The following is a 5,764-nucleotide window of genomic DNA, read 5'->3' as shown; positions in this document are numbered from 1 at the left end:
GTCACTTGAAATTGATAAAGTGTAGGTACTTTAAAGGTGAATTTTTTGTTTTGAATGTTGTTTAGTTTGGTGACTTGGGTGATGACTTAGTGAGTTGCAATTTACTAAGTGTAGGTACTTTAAAGGTGAATTTTTGTTTTGAATGTGGTTTAGTTTGGTGACTTAGTGAGTTGAAAATGTTGAAGTTTAGGTACTTGAAAATGTTGAAGTTTAGTCACCTGAAATTGATAAAGTGTAGGTACTTTAAAGGTGAATTTTTTGTTTTGAATGTGGTTTAGTTTGGTGACTTTGTTGATGACTTAGTGAGTTGAAATTTACTAAGTGTTGGTACTTTAAAGGTGAATTTTTTTTTTGATAAAGTGTAGTCATCACTTGCCGAACATTTTGTGATTTGATCTAATTAGTTGAATCTGATTGATTATGTAGATGGAACCTAATTATGTCTGGATATATCAATGGAATAATGAAAATAGAATGGGTCTTAGAGAGGAATTTCAGTAAATTTTATAAAAAACTGACAACTTGTGATCGGTTTATTTTGAATTTTTTATTTTTAAACTCATTTTTTCTGTTTTAATAAAATAATAATGAATTTTAAAAAATATATATATATATTTTAAAAATCGACCACACGTGGTCATTTTTTAAAAAACTTTTCAAAAAGCTACCACAATTTTATCAACGACGCACTTTGATCGGTTTAGTTGTCGGAAATTGAGGAAATCGACCACTTGTGGTCGATTTTTGTGGTCGGTTTTCCTCTTTTTTTTAGTAGTGTTAAATTATATTTTCTTAAACTATAATTTTTTTCAAGCACTTTCTAAATATATACAAAAATGATATCTTATTATTTATCTTTTAATATGGTCATTTATGAGGTAAATATTATGTTAAAAATGCGCGCACATAAAATTAGATTAACTATCATATTATGAACTTATTTTTTGACTGAAATGAAAGGATTATAATTAACATTTTTGACACATTGTAAAAGTATTTAATAATAATATAATTTAACTGTGGTTATTTTTTTAATTTAAATTTTAATTTAGCTAAAGTGAAATCTTTATGAATTACTTATATTTGTCAGCATGTATAATATAAAATTATAGGTAAAACTAAAATGAAATAAACTCTACTTATTAATCGACAACTAAAAATTTAAATTGCAAATGAAAAATTATAAATAGCATCAACAAATAATATTACGAGAAAAATATTTTAATTCAATAATCAAGCTTAAAGATAGAAATTGAACAATAGAATAATTATTAAAAGTTTTACATTCAATAAAGACTCAAATATGTATGAATATGCTTTGTGGAGCCGCTATCACCTTTTTCATTTTTAATGACATGTAAAAGACCTTAAAGTTCTTAAAATTTACTAAAATATGTGTTAATTTGAAAAGTAATAAAAACTTCAAGTAAGAGTAATGGAGATAAAAAAAAATGGACTACCAAAAAAATTAATTCCCTCTTATATATAGTAGTAATAATATTTATAATTTTTATTTAATTAATTATTATTATCATCTCAACTATATATTATTAATTAATTTAAAAACTTATCAGATAATTAATTGCACATACTAATACTCTATTTTGTAATAATATGATAAAAAATGTTTTATTGTTATAAAACAATAAAGAACAAGCAGAAGAGTAGATAGAATAGAGAGAGTAATTCTTATTTCTTCTCTTGAGGGATGAATTACAATGAGGGAAAAACCCTTTATTTATAGGGGAAAACTAACCTTGGGGTTTGTAACTTTTTCATAAATAGACATACACAATATATGGTAAAGTAGGTATTCACTATATATGGTAAAGTAGACATTCACTATATATGGTACATTTATAACACTCCCCCTTGAATATCTAATTGATAGATAATACACATATATGTTGCCTCATTAAAAACCTTACAAGGAAAACCCAGTAGGATAAAACCTCGTAAGGGAAAAAGAGTACAATGCGTATTAACTCCCCCTAATGAGAACATCCTTGAACCTTTGCATTCCGATCTTGTGCACCATCTTCTTGAAAGTTGCAGTTGGAAGAGACTTGGTGAATAAATCATCCACATTGTCACTTGAACGAATCTGTTGAATGTTAATGTCACCATTCTTTTGCAGCTCATGTGTATAGAAAAACTTTGGCAAAATGTGTTTCGTTCTATCTCCTTTTATGAATCCTCCTTTAAGTTGTGCTATGCATGTTGAATTATCTTCATATAAAATCGTGGCTAATTTATCATATTTTAAGCCACATTTTTCTCTAATGAGATCTATTATGGACCTCAACCACACATACTCTTGGCTTGCTACATAAATAGCTATAATCTCAGTATGATTCGATGAAGTGGCTATGATAGACTGCCTTGTTGATCTCTAAGATATGGAGGTACCCCCCACATATGAACATATAGCCTGTTTGAGACCGAGATTTATGCGGGTCAGATAAGTACCCATCATCAATATAACCAACAAGATCGGAAGTGCAATCTTTAGAATAAAATAAGCCCATATCGATAGTCCCTTTTAGATACCATAGAATATGTTTAATCCCATTCCAATATATCCTCGTAGGAGCAGAACTATACCTTGCTAACAAATTAACTGAAAAGGCTATATCGGGCCTTATAGTATTTGCAAGATACATTAGTGCACCAATTACACTAAGATATGGTATTTTAGGACCAAAGAGTTCCTCATTCTTTTCTTGAGGTCGGAATAAATCCTTATTCACATCAAGTGATCGAAAAACCATTGGAGTACTTAATAGATGTGCTCCATACTTATAGAATCATTTCAACACCTTTTCTGTGTAGGCAGATTAATGAACAGAGATACCGTTTGTTTAATGCTCAATTTGCAAACCAAGGCATAACTTTGTCTTTCCGAGATCTTTCATCTCAAATTCTTTTTTTAGGTAATCAACTTCATTTTGAAGCTCGATTGGAGTTCCAATAAGGTTTATGTCATCGACATAGATAATAAGTATAACAAACTCCGACATTATTTTCTTTATAAAAACACATGGGCAAATTTCATCATTCGTATAGCCTTCCTTAGATAAATATTTGCTAAGACGATTATACCACATGCGTCCAGATTGCTTCAAACGATACAATGATCTTTGCAATCTAATGAAATATATTTTTCGAGGCTTTGAACTATATGCTTTCGGTATTTTAAATCCTTCGGGAATTTTTACGTATATCTCATTATCAAGTGATCCATATAGATAGGCTGTAACCATATCCATCAAATGCATTTCAAGTCTCTCATGGATAGTGCAACTAATAAGATAACACAATATTATTGCATCCATAACTGGTGAATATGTCTTGTCATAATTGACACCAGGTCGTTATGAAAAACCATGTGCAACAAGGCGTGCCTTATACCTTTGTATTTTATTCTTCTCATTTCTTTTTCGCACAAAGACCCATTTATAGCAAACAGGCCTAACACCATTAGGTGTTTGAGTTATAGGTCTAAAAACTTCACGTTTGGCAAGTGAATTTAATTCAGATTGAATTGCTTCTTGCTATTTTTACCAGTCATTTCTTTGTCGACATTCTGTGATAGATCGAGATTCAAGATCCTCACTACCTTGCATGATTTTTATTACAATATTATATGCAAAGGCATAATCCACTATTATTTCAGATCGATTCAAATTAGTTCCAACATCACTTGAATTTATGAATAGTTACTCATTTTCTTGAGTCTCAGGCTCATTGAATCCTTTAGGGATATCAACATTGCTCAAATCTTGAAATTCCATATGTGGATCTTTTGTAGTGTCATTTTGACCATGTCTTTTTCTTTTTCTAGGATTTCGATCCTTAAAACCTAATGGTTTGCCATGTTTCAAGCGTACTTTAGATTCAATAGCTATGATACTAGTGGATGGTCCTTTAGGGACGTCAATTCAAATTGGAACATTCTTTGTAAGAATATGTGATTTAGTGATCCTTTTTAAATCAGTAAATGCGTGTGGCATTTGATTTACAATTTTCTGCAGATGAATAATCTTTTGTACTTCTTGCTCACAAATAGAAACACGTGGATCAAGATGAGATAGTGATGAATTTTTCACAAAATTTATCTTTTGATGTGTAACGCTCTGAATCTGGTATCCGGAATGTTACACGGTGCTCATGACCCCGAAGGACCACAAGCTAACTCATGACTGATATCTGTAACTGAGCATTAAATAATATACTATAAATATATGAAATATAAGCTATAAGGCCATAAGGTTCAACACTGAAATAATACTGAATATAAAATAATGTCTATAATGGGGTATAACAATACCCAAAACTGAAATAAACTCTCTGAAAAATGCTGTAGTCTGAAAGCCTCTAAATTGTCTGAAATTTGTGAAGTTGATGGGATGTGTCCCCAACTAACTCTGAACTACTGAAATAATAAAGTAATAAAATAATCATGCTATCCTCAAATGATGAGGACTCACTGGGGCCTGGCTGCTGAACGTCCGATCTACTAAGGATGCTTAAGAGCTCGTACTTCTAAACCTATGGTATAAAACACCATAGCATAAATGCGTCAGTACGTTAAATGTACTGGTATGCAAGTGAGGTAGGCTGAATGCAATGGTTCATATGCATGAACAATACTAACTGATTGAATAACATGAATGTGAGAATACATGCATGAATACGTAACTGTAACTGAGATCATGATAACACTGACTCATGAATTCTGATAACGTAGATTTTCTGATATCTGAGTACTAATACTGGAATACTAAATGACTAAGTCTATTGAGTACTGAGGAACTGATGTTGTATTACTTGTAAAGGAATGACTGTATCTGACAGTTCTGATTATGAAGAACTGGTCTGATTGATGGTATCTGACAGTCCTGAAATCTGAATATTGGTAACACGAATTTTATATAATTAATATACTATTAACTGGGTGACTGTGTCTGAAAATCTTGAAATTTGATGAAACTAGCTGAGTTCTGTACTGTACTGAGTGACTGTATCTAACAGTCCTGATAACTGAAGAACTATCTGAGTTCTATTACTGAGACTGAGTCTAAAACTATAACTGTGTGAAGTAGTCATCTAACCGACATGCCCCTAGTAAGCTATTATAGCTGAGTTAGGGTCCAATCTGTAACCCCAATTGGAAGGGTGTCAATACCGCGCTACTGGTAAGGACAAGCTGTGAGTAACCCTCATCTGGCAGTGTCCTCAAAAGAGAATGGTGGGACCCTCATATGAAAGTTTTATCCACCTCATCAACCCTCATCTGATAGTGTTGATGTCTCAACCTATGCTGGCTACATAGTTCTGGAATGCAAAGATTGCTTCTAAGGATCATACCCTCAACTGTCAGTGTGTGTGTCCTCATCCTAGGGTTCACTCGATGCTAAATCCTACTCCCATCTGAATGGACACTGAACATAATTACCTAAACTGAACTGGACTGAGTTCATTGATTTCTGTTGACTGACGGAATACTACTAAGATTACTGAAGTACTGAGCTTTCTGAGATTACTCAGATTATCGAGTTTACTGAGTTTTCCTGAGTCACATGACTGACTGAATTCTACTGAACATGGCTTGACTGAGGATATCGTGAAAACATGACACTGGCTCTAGGCATACAACTAAATTGTCGGGTACAAGTACCCCCAGGACTCGATAGCATGAAACTGACAAGACTTGACACTTTTTGAACACATGACCAATTTCAATAATTCATAATACAATAAG

The sequence above is a fragment of the Capsicum annuum genome, chromosome 1 (assembly GCF_002878395.1).
Source record: "Capsicum annuum cultivar UCD-10X-F1 chromosome 1, UCD10Xv1.1, whole genome shotgun sequence".
NCBI lineage: Eukaryota > Viridiplantae > Streptophyta > Magnoliopsida > Solanales > Solanaceae > Capsicum > Capsicum annuum.
Note: the sequence above shows the minus strand (reverse complement) of the source record.